The following is a 15,422-nucleotide window of genomic DNA, read 5'->3' on the forward strand; positions in this document are numbered from 1 at the left end:
ACCTAAGCTAAGGCTGAGCATTCATAAGTAATAAGTCTCCATGTCATGATTTCTGAGATGGTTGGTGGACCAAGAGAAAGCCTGTTACATACACATATCATAAGCTTCTGTGTATGTAGAATGGATATATAGAACAGACTCTGAAGTATTTACATTGGATTTTTGACACTATCTGTACTGAATATATTTTATGCACTTAATACACCATGAAAATTAAAGTCCATGACAGAGTTGGGACCTGAAAATCAGTTGTCATATGTCCTCTTCCACAACTCAGGTTCATTACCTGCTTTAAATCTTCCTCATCCCCTAATACTTAACCTTTATCCTCTGTTTTTATTTTACATCGCATGTATACATATATTACTGTCTATACTAACCATATGAGGGAGAGCATGCACTGTATTTCTTTATATGATTAGGTGACCTCAACTGATATATATTTGACATCCATCTATTTTTCTGTAATTTTGTGATTATATTTTCTTAGAGTTAAATAGCATCCCCTCTCTCTGTGTGTATAATAACCATATACATTTATACCAACCTATTTCCCATTAATATGTTTGTGGACATCTATGTTGGTTCAGGTTCTTGACATTTGAGAATTTACAAGCAATAAACCTGAAGTACAAATATCTCTGTAATAAGGTGTGAGGTTCCCTGAACATAGCCCAGGACTGAAACAGTGGGGACATGCAGGGAAAGGGCCCTGGTTCCAGTGGTGTGAGGTCACTATGGGTGTGAGGTGCTTACTTGTAAGGTTCCAGTTGTCATGGTAGCACCCATAGTTGATGCTGTTGTGGTCTCAGAAGCTACGTTGGGTCTGTGGCTCTAACCACAGCCTGTAGACAGTAGACTGCACTGCATCTGAAGTTTAGTACCTGCCTCCAGCAAGCTCATACGGTCAAAAGAGTGAGCAAAGCTTTGACTCCATGTGGTCACCTGACTGCCTGAGGAGCAGTCAGCACAACCTACACTGACTTCTGAGGTCACCAGAAGGAAATCTTGCTTGCAGAATGCTCTCCTGTGGCTTTCAAGATGGGCAAACTTTTGAATGTTTATTATCCTTTACAACCTCGCTTCCACAGTAAACCTGAGGCCTCATGCACTTATGGCTGAACTACATACTTCAAGCTGAGAAAAATGACTGGATATATGATCTGCATTTATACAAACATGTTCATACAAGGAGATAAGACCATGGTGGTCTCAGTTGGACTTAGGCAGCCTGTTAATTGTTCTTAATCACATGATGTCTTCCTTGGCTGTTTGTTGATCTCATCTTCTCTGTCTCAGCCTCAGGGGCACTGACTCAAGACAGGAGAGTTAGAGGATCCTTAGAGATGCACATGCTTGGGGCTGATATGGGAAACCAAACCCTACCTTCAACAGCATATGCTCATGTATGCGTAATATTAGCAACATTCCAAATTCAATTGTTTCTATGTATTTGAAAATCAGAATCATATACAAGAATAGCCAGGCTTGTTGGGGCAGAAACCAAGGGAGACCACACTCATAGGACAAAGGAATTTCAAGAACAGAGGGAATACTCTACCAGAGATAAAGGAAGCAGGCTTGGAGACCTATTATAGAAAGCTGGCTCTAGGACCCAGTATAGCTTTTCTAACTGGAGAGCCTCACAGTTAAGGGGTCCTCCAGCAAAAATAAAAATAAATAAATAAATAAAAAATAAAAGTCATCCCATACCCCATAGACACGGTGAGTTGTAGTCTGGGCTACATGGCTGCTTAGACTAATGGATGCCTGGGTTTTTAGAAGGCAAAATAACTGTACAGTTGATGCTCCACTATTACCAGCATGGCAGACTCAGAAGCCTCCTGAGGCCACCACAGGAGGTCCTTTCTGGCCTCTGTCACCTCAGGGTGTCAGCACAACAAAGCAGACCAGATTCCAGTCTGTGTATATTGCAATGGGTTCCTCTAAGGTAACTGGACTCCCAATAATGGTTCATCAAAGCCATGTGATCTCATGAAGAGAAGTGCTATGGGGCTGGACACTGCCCCATGATGGAAGCAGAACATGAAAGCACTGTCTACATTGTACTGGATGTGTAGAGATGAAGGTGCAACCTGGAGGTGAACATGACTCTTCACAGCACTATTAAAGAGAACAGCTTCACCATACAGCTGGTCTGCTGTTCAGTGTCCCTCCTTACTGTCCCTGTGTGGTCACACTTCATGGAACATGGTGATCGCTAAGTGGAATTGGAACCGCACCATAAACTCATGACAGAACTATAGGAAACTGGACTGTCTAGATAGTTTAAGCTTTCTGTGCTTCAGTCCTGAGTGAATGACCCAGGACCAGTGGACCAGTGACCCTTCACTTTGGAGGTAAGCATGAGCTCCTAGCACACCTGGACCTGAGTTTGTGAAAAACCATGGAGACACTGAGAAAATTCTAGTAGAGCTCTCATAAAAACTAAATGGCTTCCATGGATTACCAGTTGAAAATTATCAAGGAAAGAAGGACAGGTGGAAAACTCGTGAGATAGATTATAGGAGATCTTTGCAAGTAAATGTCAGAGAGCTGGACATTTCACTTTGTTCAGTGATTATACCGTCTTGTGTTCCTCATCAATACACTGCAGGAATTCCAGTGTTCACACAAAACTGTTTTCCAAGCTGTACAGCTCCATGTATGGCCCACACAGAGTGTCAGTACAGAGGAACAAGGATTATTTATTTTTTTGTAGGACTGCATGTGAAGATAAAGCTGACATTATACCTAACTGCTTTAGCCCATGTGGGTTTCATTTTGTTTTGTTTTGACTTTTCCCTTTTACTTAGATACTAGGTCTCTTTAAATTTTCCAGTCCAGCCTTTCATCCTGGTTCATTTATCAAGCAACTGCTGAGCAGCTAGAAGCACGGTCTAACATAGGACGGTTGGTTTCAAAATAATCTTTAATGATACTTCTCATGCCCACATTAGTGTATTACTTCATTGTTTTAAAGTAAAACTGAGGCAATGTGATTTTTAAACCATGTGCTAAGATTAAAATCACAACATATGGACCAGAAAACTTACAAGGCTAATATTTCAGTCAAAGGCTCCACTCACACTCATACATCTCATGTTGTGGATGTGGAGGTGAGCCCCAGCTTGACTCCCCAGGGCTGTCCCCATTCCCACCTCCTCCAAGGCAAGGTCTCCCCTGGGGAGTCAGCCCAGCCTGGTAGACTCAGATGAAGCAGGTCCAGTCCCCTCCTTCCTACATCAAGGCTGAGCAAAATGTCCCAGCATAGGCCCCAGGCTCAAAAAAGCCAGCCCATGTACCAAGGACAGGTTCCAGCTCCACTGCCTGGGGGCCTCCCAAACAATTCAAGCTTATCAACTCTCCCACTTAGCCAAAGGGCCTGGTCCAGTTCCATGAGGGCTCCTCAGCCATTGGTTCACAGTTCATGAATTTCCACTAGTTTGGGTATTTGTCCCTGTGCTTTTTCCAATCATGGTCTCAGTATCTCTCACTCATACAATCCCTGCTCTCTCACGCCTATTGGACTCCTGGAGCTGCACCTGGGACTTGGCCATGAATCACTGCATCTGCTTCCATCAGTCACTGAATGAGAGTTCTATCATGACAATTAGGGTGTTCAGCCATCCTATCACCAGAGCAGGTCACCTCAGGCACTCTCGACCATTGCCAGTAGTCTACAGTGGAGGTATCTTTGTGAATTCCTGGGGACCTCTCTAGCACTCTGTTTCTTCCTATTCACCTGGGATCTTCATTCATCATGATATCTCACACCCTGTTCTCCCACTCTGCTCCTGGTACCTCCTGCTCCCCTAAGCTCTCTTTCCCCTGACCCTTGCCCTCCATTACCTCCCCCACCCCCAGTTTGCTCATGTAGATCTCATCCATTTCTCTGTCATTGGGTAATCCCTGCGAGTTTCTCAGGGTCCTTTTTATTAGGTACCCTCCCTCGAGTTGTGAGTTGCAGTCTGGTTATCCTTTGCTTTACATCTAGTCTCCACTTATGAATGAGTACATACCATGTTTGTCTTTCTGAGTCTGGGTTACCTCACTCAGGATATTTTCTAGTTCCATCCATTTGCTTGCAAACCTCATGATGTCATTGTTTTTCTCTGCTGAGTAGTACTCCATTGTGTATATGTACCACATTTTATTTATCCATTCTTCAGTTGAAGGGTATCTAGGTTGTTTCCAGGTTCTGGCTATTACAAATAATGCTGCTATGAACATAGTTGAGCATGTGTCCTTGTGGTATGATTGAGCATTCCTTGGGTATATGCCCAAGAGTGGGTATAGCTGGGTCTTGAGGGAAACTGATTCCCAATTTTCTGAGAAAATGCCTTACTGATTACCAAAGTGGCTGTACAAGTTTGCATTCCCACCAACAGTGGAGGAATGTTCCCCTTGCTCCATATCCTCTCTAACATAATCTGTCTTCAGTGTTTATGATCTTAGCCATTCTATCAGGTGTAAAATGGTATCTCAGAGTCATTTTGATTTACATTTCTCTGGTGATTAAGGATGATAAGCAATTCCTTAAATGTCTTTCGGCCATTTGAGATTCTTCTTTTGAGAATTCTCTGTTTAGCTCTATAGCCCATTTTAAAATTGGACTGTTGGGTATTTTGATGTCTAATTTTTTGAGTTCTTTATATATTTTGGATTTCAGTCCTCTGTCATATGTGGGGTTGGTAAAGATTTTTTCCCATTCTGTAGGTTGTTGTTTTGTCTTATTGACTGTGTCCTTTGCCCTACAATAGCTTCTCAGTTTCAAGAGGTCTCTTGATTAATTGTTTCTCTCAGGGTCTGTGCTACTGGTGTTATATTTAGGAAGTGGTCTACAGTGCCAATGCCTTCAAGACTGCTTCCTACTTTCTCTTCTATCAGGTTCAGAGTAACTGGATTTATGTTGAGGTCTTAGATCCACTTGGACTTAAGTTTTGTACATGGTGACATATATGGATCTATTTGTAATCTTCTACATGTTGACATCCAGTTATGCCAGCACCATTTGTTGAATATGCTTTCTTTTTTCCATTGTACAGTTTTGGCTTCTTTGTCAAAAATTAGATGTTCATACATGTGTGGCTTAATATCAGGGTCTTCAGTTTGGTTCCATTGGTTCACACGTCAGTTTTTATGCCAGTACCAAGCTGTTTTTATTACTGTAGCTCTATAGTAGAGCTTGAAGTCAGGGATCATGATGCCTCCAGAGGTTGTTTTATTGTCCAGGATTCTTTTGGCTATTCTGGTTTTTATGTTTTTCCATGTGAAATTGAGTATTCTTCTTTCCAGGTCTGTGAAGAATTGTGTTGGGATTTTGATGGGGATTGCATTGAATCTGTAGTTTGCTTTTTGTAAAATTTCCATTTTTACTATATTAATCCTATCTATCCATGAGCATGGGAGATCTTTCCATTTTCTGACATCTTATTCAATTTTTTTCTTCAAGGACTTAAAGTTATTGTCATACAGGTCCTTTGCTTGTTTGGTTAGAGTTACCCAAAGTATTTTATATCATTTGTGGCTATTGTAAAAAGTGATATATCTCTGATTTCTTTATCAGCCCATTTGTCATTTGTATATAGGAGGGCTACTGATTTTTTTTAATTAATCTTGTATCCTGCTACATTGCTGAAGGTATTTATAAGCTGTATGAGTTCCTTTGTCAAATTTTTGGGGTCAGTTATGTATACTATTATGTCATCTGCCAATATTGAATGCTTGACTTCTTTCTTTCCAATTTGTATCCCCTTGATCTTCTTATGTTTTCTTATTGCTCTGGCTAGAACTTCAAGTACTATATTGAGTAAGTATGGGGAGAGGGGACAGCCTTGCCTTGTTCCTGATTTTAGTGGAATCGCTTTCAGTTTCTCTTCATTTTCTTTGATGTTGGCTGTTGGCTTGCTGTAAATTACCTTTATTATGTTTAGGTATGTTCCCTCTATTCTTGATCTTTCCAAGACCTTTATAATGAAGGGGTGTTGGATATGTCAAAGGCCTTTTCAGTATCTAATGAGATGATTATGTGTTTTTTTTTCTTTCAATTTGTTTATATGGTGTATTACATTGACAGACTTTTGTATGTTGAAACACCCTTGTATCCCTGGGATGAAGCCTACTTGATCATGGTGGGTAATTGTTTTAATGTGTTCTTGGAGTCTGTTTGCCAATATTTTATTGAGTATTTTTGCATCAATGTTCTTGAGGAAGATTGGTGTAATTCTCTTTCTTTGTTGCATCTTTGTTTAGCTTGAGAATCAGGGTAATTATAGCCTCATAGAAGGATTTTGGTAACATGTTCCTTCTATTTCTATTGTGTGGAACAATTTAAAGAGTATTGGTATCATCTCTTCTTTGAAGATCTTGTAGAATTCTGCATGAAACCATCTTGTCCTGAGATTTTTGTTTGTTTCTGAGACTTTTAATGACTGTTTCTATTTCCTTAGGGTTTATCTGGTCTTGATTTAACTTAGGAATATGGTACCTATCCAGAAAATTTTCTATTTCTTTTAGATTTTCCAGTTTTGTTGAGTACAGGTTTTTGAAGTATGACCTAATGGTTCTCTGGATTTCCTCATTGTCTGTTGTTATGTCTCCCTTTTCATTTCTGATTTTGCTAATTTGGATGCTCTCTTTGCTTTTTGGTTAGTCTGGATAAGGGCTTGTCTATCTTGTTGATTTCCTCAAGGAACCAACTCTTTGTTTCATTGATTCTTTGTATTGTTCTCTTTGTTTCTATTTTATTGATTTCAGCTCTCAATTTGATTATTTCCTGGTGTCTATTCCTCATGGGTGACTTTGCTTCTTCTTGTTCTAGGGCTTTCAGTTGTGCTGTTAAGTCACTAGTGTGAGATTTCTCCAACTTCTTATGTGGGCATTTAATGCTATGAGTTTTCCTCTTAGCACTGCTTTCATAGTGTCGCATAAGGGGTATGTGGTATATTCATTTTCATTGATCTCTAGGAAGTCTTTAATTTCTTTCTTTATTTCTTCCTTGAGCCATTGATGATTCAATTGACCATTATTCAGTTTCCATGAGACTGTAGGCTTTCTGTAATTCTTGTTGTTGTTGAAAACTAGCTTTAAACCATGGTGGTCTGATAGAACACAGGAGGTTATTCCAATTTCTTTGTATCTGTTGAGGTTTGCTTTGTGGCCAAGTATGTGGTCAATTTTAGAGAAGGTTCCATGGGGTTCTCAGAAGAAGATATATTCTTTTTTGTTAGGATGGAATGTTCTATAGATAACAATTAAGTTCATTTGAGCCATAACATCAGTTAAGTCCCTTATATCTCTGTTAAGTTTCAATTTGGCAGATCTGTCCAGTGATGAGAGTGGGGTGTTGAAGTCTCCACTATTGATGTGTGGGGTCTTATGTGTGCTTTCGGCTTTAGTAATGTTTCTTTTACATATGTAAGTGCCCTTGTATTTGGGGCATAAATGTTCAGAATTGAAACTTCTTCTTGGTGGATCTTTCCTGTGATGAGTATGTAATGTCCTTCTTGATGTCTTTTGATTGATTTTAGTTTGAAGTCTATTTTGTTGGATATTAGGATGGCTACACCAGCTTGCTTCTTAAATCCATTTGATTGAAAAGACCTTTCCAAGCCTTTTATTCTGAGTTAGTGTCTATCTTTGAAATTGAGGTATGTTTCTTGTATGCAACAGAAAGATGGGTCCTGCTTTTGTATCCATTCTGTTAGCCTGTGTCTTTTTATAGGTGAATTAAGTCCATTGATATTAAGGGATATTAATGATCAGTGATTCTTAGTTTCTGTTATCTTTTGGTGGTAGTGTGTGTGTGTGTGTGTGTGTGTGTGTGTGTGTGTGTGTGTGTGTGTGTGTGTGTGTGTGTACTTCTCTTCTTTGGAGTTTACTGCTGTCGTGTTATCTATTGCCTGTGTTTTTGTGGGTGTTTCTGACTTCCTTAGGTTGGAATTTTCCTTCTAGTGCTTTCTGAAGTGCTGGATTTGTGGATAGGTATTGTTTAAATCTGGTTTTCTCTTGGAATATCTTGTTCACTCCATCTATGACGACTGAAAATTTTGCTGGTTATATTAGTCTAGGCTGGCATCCATGGTCTCTTAGTGTCTGCATTACATCTGTCCAGAACCTCTGGCTTTCAAAGTCTCCACTGAGAAATCAGGTGTTATTCTGATGGGTTTGCCTTTTAAGTCACTTGGCCTTTTTCCTTTGCTGTTATTAATATTCTTTCTTTATTCTGTAGGTTTAGTTGTTTAATTATTATGTGGCCAGGGGACTTTTTTTTGGGGGGGGGGTCTAGTTTGTTTGGTGTTCTATAGGCTTCTTGTATCTTCATAGGTATTTCCTTCTTTAAGTTGGGAAAATTTTCTTCTATGATCTTGTGGAATATATTTTCTGTGCCTTCGAGGTTGGTATTCGTCTCCTTCCTCTATCCCTATTATTCTTAGGTTTGGTCTCTTCATTGTGTCCCAGAGTTCTTAGACATTTTGTGTTATGACTATTTGGCTTTAGTACTGTCTTTGACTGATGAATCCATTTCCTCTAATGTATCCTCTACACCAGAGATCCTCTCTTCCATCTCTTGTATTCTGTTGGTTATGCTTACATCTTTTTCCTGTTTGTTTACTCAGATTTTCTATCTGACATTTCCTCTGTGTCCTCTTCATTGTTTCCATTTCCCTTTTCAAGTCTTGAACTGTTCCTGTCACCTGTTTAATTGCTTTTTCATGGTTTCTTTAAGGGATTTATTGTTTTCTTCCAATTTATTTGTCTTTTCCTCTATTTCTTCCAAATTTTTTGTTTGTCTTTTTCTCAAGCTTTTTATTGATTTCTTCCACTGTTTTGTTTATCTTTTCCTCCATTTAATTTTTCATTTTTTTCTTGAAAGGCCTCTAGCATCTTCATGATGCTATTCTTTTTTTTAATTATGTATACAAAAGAGGGTGCCAGATCTCATTACATATGGTTGTGAGCCACCATGTGGTTGCAGGGAATTGAACTCAGGACCTCTGGAAGAGCAGTCGGTGCTCCCAACCTCTGAGCCATCTCTCCAGCTCCATGATGCTATTCTTAAGGTTGCTTTCTTCTGGTTCTATTACCTTATGATGTTCAGGTCTTGCTGTTGGAGGAGGGCTAGGTTCTGGTGATGCCGTATTGCTCTTTATTATGTTGTATGTATTTTTCCTTGATGTCTGCCCATCTCCTCCTCTCTCTAGGTCTGGATAGAGCTCTCTCTCTCTCTCTCTCTCTCTCTCTCTCTCTAGGTCTGTATAGAGCTGGGGTAGGTTTCTAAGCCTCAGGAATTTGCTGGGGTCTTGGGCAGATGGGAATGGGGGCAGCACGTGTAGATTGCAGGGTCTGCTACTGAGGGGGTCTTGGTGAACAGGGAGCCTTCCTGCAGGAGCCCTGCCTGCTTGCTGGCAACTGGAGCCATTTTGGGTGCGTGTTCCTGGGCTCCATCGTGAATTCTTAATTCACCATCAACATGTAGTTTCTTCACTTTGTATGGTATCTCATGGGAGCATTTCAACAGCCATTTTTATATCCTTTGTTTTCAGAAAAATTAGGGTGATTGCTGTATTAAAAATCATTTCAGGACTGGTGAGATGGCTCAGTTGTTAAGATCACCGAATGCTCCACTAGAGAACTGGGGTTCAATTCCCCAGCACCCATATGGCAGCTCACAACTGTCTGTAATTCCAAGATCTGAAACTCTCATGTTATGTGATATTTTGATTGTGTTTTGACAAATAAAGCTTAGCTGAATTCAGAGGGTGGAGTTAACCACTGGCCAACCATAGTGGTTTGGAGCACTGAAGAGAGAGGGACATGAAGTGATAGGGCAGTGCTGAGATCCTGTCTCAGCCCTTTTAGGGGGAGGAACAGAAGAGATAAGAAGTCACTGGTGGCTGCTCCCTGCTTTTCTGATCTTTCAGTTTCTTATCCTGATATCTGACTCCAGACTTTTTATTGATAAAGATTAATTAGATTAACACTTCATTCTCACACAGACATTTATGCAGGTAAAACACTAACCCATATGAAAAATAAAAATAAATTATTTTAAAAAAGGACTCATTTCACTGTTTTTCTCTTTTTGTGTTTAACCTTTCTATGTTAGAATTATGTTCCCTTCACTCCAGTGGGACTATTAGAAATTCAACAACATGAGTTGTGGAGTACACTTGTTAATTACAGTGTTTCACAGTTCAGTGTTAATATTTTTTCCCTTTAAATCAAACTCAGAATCTGGATATTGCAAATTCTTTCATGTAGTGTAGTGATCCTGTCAGAAAACATTTAAGGAACTGATTGTCTGCAATCATTTATTACATCATCTCTTTCCTTATAGGCCATGTACTGGAAGGGACATGCCAATTCCAAGTAAAATATCATATAAACAATCTTGTTCCCTTTTTCTACAAACAGGTCTTGCTGTGCCTAAACCACACCTGGTGACTCTTTTGGAGCAAAGACCAGAGCCTTCAGATGTGAAGAGACATGTGGCACCCAACTTGCATCCAGGTGTGTAGGAATGAGTGGTTTGTGGGCAGAGCTGAGGTTCAAGTATCTCACCAAAAGGCAGGCTTTTCCATGTGCCTTGAAACATGATACTGTGGGAATAATTATTTACATCTCTCCCTCATGTCTTTGTTGTCAAAGCACATCTCTAAAATGTTTATGATGGTTTAAATCTCTTTAGCTTTGAATTTCCCCAACATCTATCTATGCTTTTATTTACAATGACTACCTAGGTGGGTTTTTGTTATTGTTGTTGTTGTTAATTTTCCATTGTAGTGTAAGACTCAGGGAAAGAGAACTCAGTACTGGTCAGACTGAGCGTCATTTATTTATAGAGGTTGAAAGCAGTTTCATGTCAGACGGATCTGTACAGCAAAGTGAGCATGATTGGATTTATTAAGCCAAACCAACAGTTCCATCACAGAAAGGCAGTGAGTAACAGAAGGTTCAACAGTCCTGTTGAGTAGAACAATTTGGGGGTGGGGAGCAGTTAGATACAACTCAGACAATCTGAGTCACTTTGGACAGTTAATTCCCCACTGATCTTAGGGAAAAGTCAAGATATTAGCACATTGTATAAAGTATTTGTGTTGGGCCGTTAGGTATACTAATTTAACAGAGGTTGTTTTGGTTTTTTCAATACTTTTACCACCAGTTGGTTCAGCATGGTCTGACCATCAGACTTAGGAAGAGGAGGAGAAGAAGAACTAGAAGGCCTTCCACTGTTCACTCAGGGATGCCCATCCAACCAGTTATGAGTACAGTGATTGTGTGCCTCTCTTTCATGGCAGTTAGCAGATTTAGGCCTTTTAGTATATTGTAAGTGTTCATGCTTTTTTGGTTTTGTTTTGTTATGTGTTTTTCAAGTTAAAGTATTTATCATATATTAGGTCTAACTGTTACTTGGATATATTTCAATTCACAACTTGTTAGAGAAATTATAAACTTTTATGTATAATCCTGATGTTCCCAGATTCATCAGAGCTAGTAAAATGTTTTGTTTAAAATCCAGTGATGGTAGCCACTGTGGCTATCCCTATATGAAGTATTATGGCTAATATTACCATGAGTCCAATAGGATGAAGAGATCTTGTGGTCCCTTCTTCTCAAGGTTTTCTGTTGATTCTCAAACTTCCTCCAACTGTATATTTTCACTGGCTTCCAGATTTTTAATGGGAGCAAGGCTGAAGTGTGTAGGAGGAAATTTCCATCAGAACAATGATCAGATCTGTCTGCCAGCCATTCCCAAATAACCACTCAGAGACTTAATATTAATTATAAATGCTCAACCAATAGCTTAGGCTTATTATTACCTAGCTCTTACATTTTAAATTAACCAATATGTATTATTTACATTCTGCCATGTGGCGGTACCTTTTCTCCATATGGTACATTTATCTCTTTCTCCTCTGCCTCTGCCCATCCACTTCCCATCATTTGTTCTGCCCCTGAAAATTCTGCCAAGCCATAGCTTTTTATTAATAATAAAAGCAACACATCTTCACAGTGTGCAGAAGAATTATTCCACAACATTTCTCCCTTTTGTCTAATTAAAATTTACTATATATAGTAAAACTATATATAACAAAAAAAGTAAGCATTACAGTTAAAATACCCAGTCCATTTGTATTTGGCAAATTTAGAGAAAATATTTCAATTATCAATATTAACTTTGTGAGTCAAAAAATATATCTAATTTACCTTTTATCGTAACTAAGGAAAATTTCAAGTCTAATTATTTAGTCTTTAACTCGATCAAAGACTCTAGAAGGGTGAAATGTTTCCCAATGACAGGGACATCTGGCTTCCTGGATAGTCACTCAAAGATTTTCTGTAATGTTGGGGCATTTATTTTTGGCCTACATGCCTAGAATATCTGACAGACAGTTTTGAGAAACAGGGAGTTTTGAAGGACTGTGCTACCTTGTCTTGGCAAAGGTTGGCAGTCGCTTTCTTTATGTCCTGCTGGTCCAGTTTGGACAGTATACTGTCAGCAATTGAGGCAAGCGCAATTCATTTGTCCAAATGGGTAGCTTTTGCTATAAACAAAGTAAACTCCATATGGAGTTTCCTCAATGCCCATCATCATCTTTGAGGTAAATTGGTGCTGTCAGGAACAGACATGTCTCACTATCAAGAAAAGCCTATGTTATTAAAACATCTTAAATGCCATATTCTGTAGGTCTGTGAAGTGTTTGAATACCATCTATCTATTTAAATATAGCTGAAAATGTACATAATCAAACATATAGACATGCTAGGTATGTTAACATGTCTATATGTTTGATTATTATAGACACTAACTACTAACCTGTACTTTTAATTATACATTACATTTTTAAATGAGCTTCATAAACACAATGCCCCAAACAAGAGTAGAAATATACATACAATATAAAAAAATGAATTTCAAATTTGTATCAATAAACCAAAATGCATATGAATGTAAAATATTTTGAGACTAATGTTTGTCTTTTGGCTTAAAGTAGATTCAATAATCTACCCTTTATGCCATCATTTCTGTATCATATCATGTTTTCTCCTTTAGAAAGAGATCTTTAAATTTAACTCTTTTGTTTAGACTTTTTTTTTCCACTAAGACCAATCACATCTTGTAACCAGTTCCACTTAAATTACAATAAACTTCTGTGGCATGAATCTTAAAGGTACTTAATAATAAAATCAAACCTGAGGCCAGTTATTGGGGTGAATGTTGGAAGATCAGAGAAGCAGAAAAGGCCACAGCTACCTCACCTCATGTAAGGAAGAAACCCTACCAATGTGAAGAATGTGGTAAGGGCTTTAGTTCTTATAAAAAACTTTCTATACACAAGAGACTTCATACCGGAGACAAACCCTACACATGCAAAGAATGTCATAGGGCCTTCAATACTCGCTCATCATTTTTTATACACCAGAAAAATCATACTATTGAAAAAAACCTACAAATGTGAAGAATGTGGCAAATTATTTCACTATCCTTCAATGCTGAAGCAACATCAAAGAATTCATTCTGGAGAGAAACCCTACAAGTGTGACAGATGTTTTTCCTCATTTTCATGCCTTAAATAACATCAAGCAGTTCACTCCAAAGACAATCCCTACAAGTGTGAGGAGTGTGGCAAAAGGTTTTTCCGCATTCTGCAAAGCTTCAGGAACATCATACAATTTATAGTGGAGAGAGACAATAAAAGTGTGAAGAATGTCACAAAGGATTTTATTATCACTCATCGCTTAGGAAACACAACATAGTTCATACTGGAGAGAAACCATACAAATGTGAAGACTGTGGCAAATGTGTTTACTCAGCTTCATCCCTTAGATGACATCAAATAATTCACTGTGAAGTCAACCCTTACAAGTGTGAAGAGTGTGGCAGATGTTTTTACTCATATTTATCACTTAGAGGACATCAAACAATCCATTCTGAAGACAATCCTTATACCTGTGTGCAGTGCGGCAAACGATACTCCTGTCCTAGGAATCTTCAGGAACATCAAACACTTCATACTGGAGAGAAACCCTACAAGTGTGAAGAATGTAATAAAGCCTTTTATTATCACTCATCCCTTACAAAACATAGGAGAGTTCATACTGGGGAGAATCCCTAGAAGTGTGAAGGGTATGAGAGATGGTTTTTTTCACCTTCATCCCTAAAACAACATAAAAAAGGAAAAGGAAATTCATTCTGAAGACAATCCCTTGAAGTGTAGGGAATGTGGTAAAGACCGTGTTAATCTTTCTGTATTTACTCAATACATGATATACTTCATACAGGAGAGTAATCCTATAAATGTTTTAAAAAGTTTACTTCTTCAACCCTTAAAACACATCAAATGACTAACTCTGACTGCAAACTCCATGAGTGTGTGAAGTGTGGTAAAAATCTCTTCTGACAATTCAGGTCTTATCCAACACTAATGAATCCATAGTGGAGAATATTAGGTTCATTATTTTGGCATGTCAATATGAACCACTAACTACCAAGAACACAAGTGCTAAGAACGTCATCAGAGAACAGTAGACTTCTCTTTGCTGTAACCACCAACAGTTTGTTCAAGCAGTTTGTTTGAAACTTGCCTGGATTAATGAGTCTCTTTCTTCTGTAACTGTAAATGTTCCCTGAAACCTTTACCATGTCCTAACTTTGTCCACTGGGTTCCTGGAGTCTGAGATCTGGGCTGTGTCATAGTTACTGCTGTTTTTCCCAGTGGAGTCATCCAAGCTCCTCTAGTATCTCCCCTTGGTATGTAAGAAGCTCGGTCTCTCTGAGCTAGCAGGTTTTCATCCAGCATCTGGCTCCAGAATTCTTACTGGTAAAATAAAAGGATAGAGACTTAATTAAAAGTACATGCAGGCAGCACTTGGGAGGCAGAGCCAGGGGGATCTCAGTGAGTTCAAGGCCAACTGGACTACCAAGTGAGTTCCAGGAAAGGCACAAAGCTATACAGAGAAACCCTGTATCAAAAAACCAAAAAACAAACAAACAAACAAAAACAAAAGTACATGCAGGCTTTTGTGGTCTAAGGCCTTAGCAGCAGTAGGCAGCAGCTGCAGAAACACAGTCATCAGCTGAGGCAGAGATGGCATCAGGTGCAGCTGCTGTGCGTCAGATAGAAAACAACAGTGCCCACAGAGCAATAATGGTAGGAAAGTTATGAGAGCTACCAATCATTTTCTGGTAGGATTTAAAGCTCATTACACAAACTATAATTGGTGTGATTAATTTGGTGATATACTTGAACCTGGATAGATGAAAAGCCTTAGGGAGAATAATGCTGTTATTCTAACTTATTCTAAGAAGTGGATACTAAGTAAATGAACCCAAGTTCTCATCTTTATATGCACAGCGTCAGGCACCTCTCAACACCCACTAGAAAATATTAGTTGGCCGGGCGGTGGTGGTGCAC

At 38.9% G+C, this 15,422-nt stretch overlaps 1 protein-coding gene across 1 annotated transcript in view; it reads left to right on the forward strand.

Annotated features, from left to right (window-relative positions):
• LOC118596079 (zinc finger protein 99-like) overlaps positions 1-15,422 on the forward strand; it is an 87,411-nt gene that overhangs the window by 19,469 nt on the left and 52,520 nt on the right. The window lies entirely within an intron of this gene.

Source organism: Onychomys torridus, chromosome 15 (genome assembly GCF_903995425.1).
Source record: "Onychomys torridus chromosome 15, mOncTor1.1, whole genome shotgun sequence".
Lineage (NCBI taxonomy): Eukaryota > Metazoa > Chordata > Mammalia > Rodentia > Cricetidae > Onychomys > Onychomys torridus.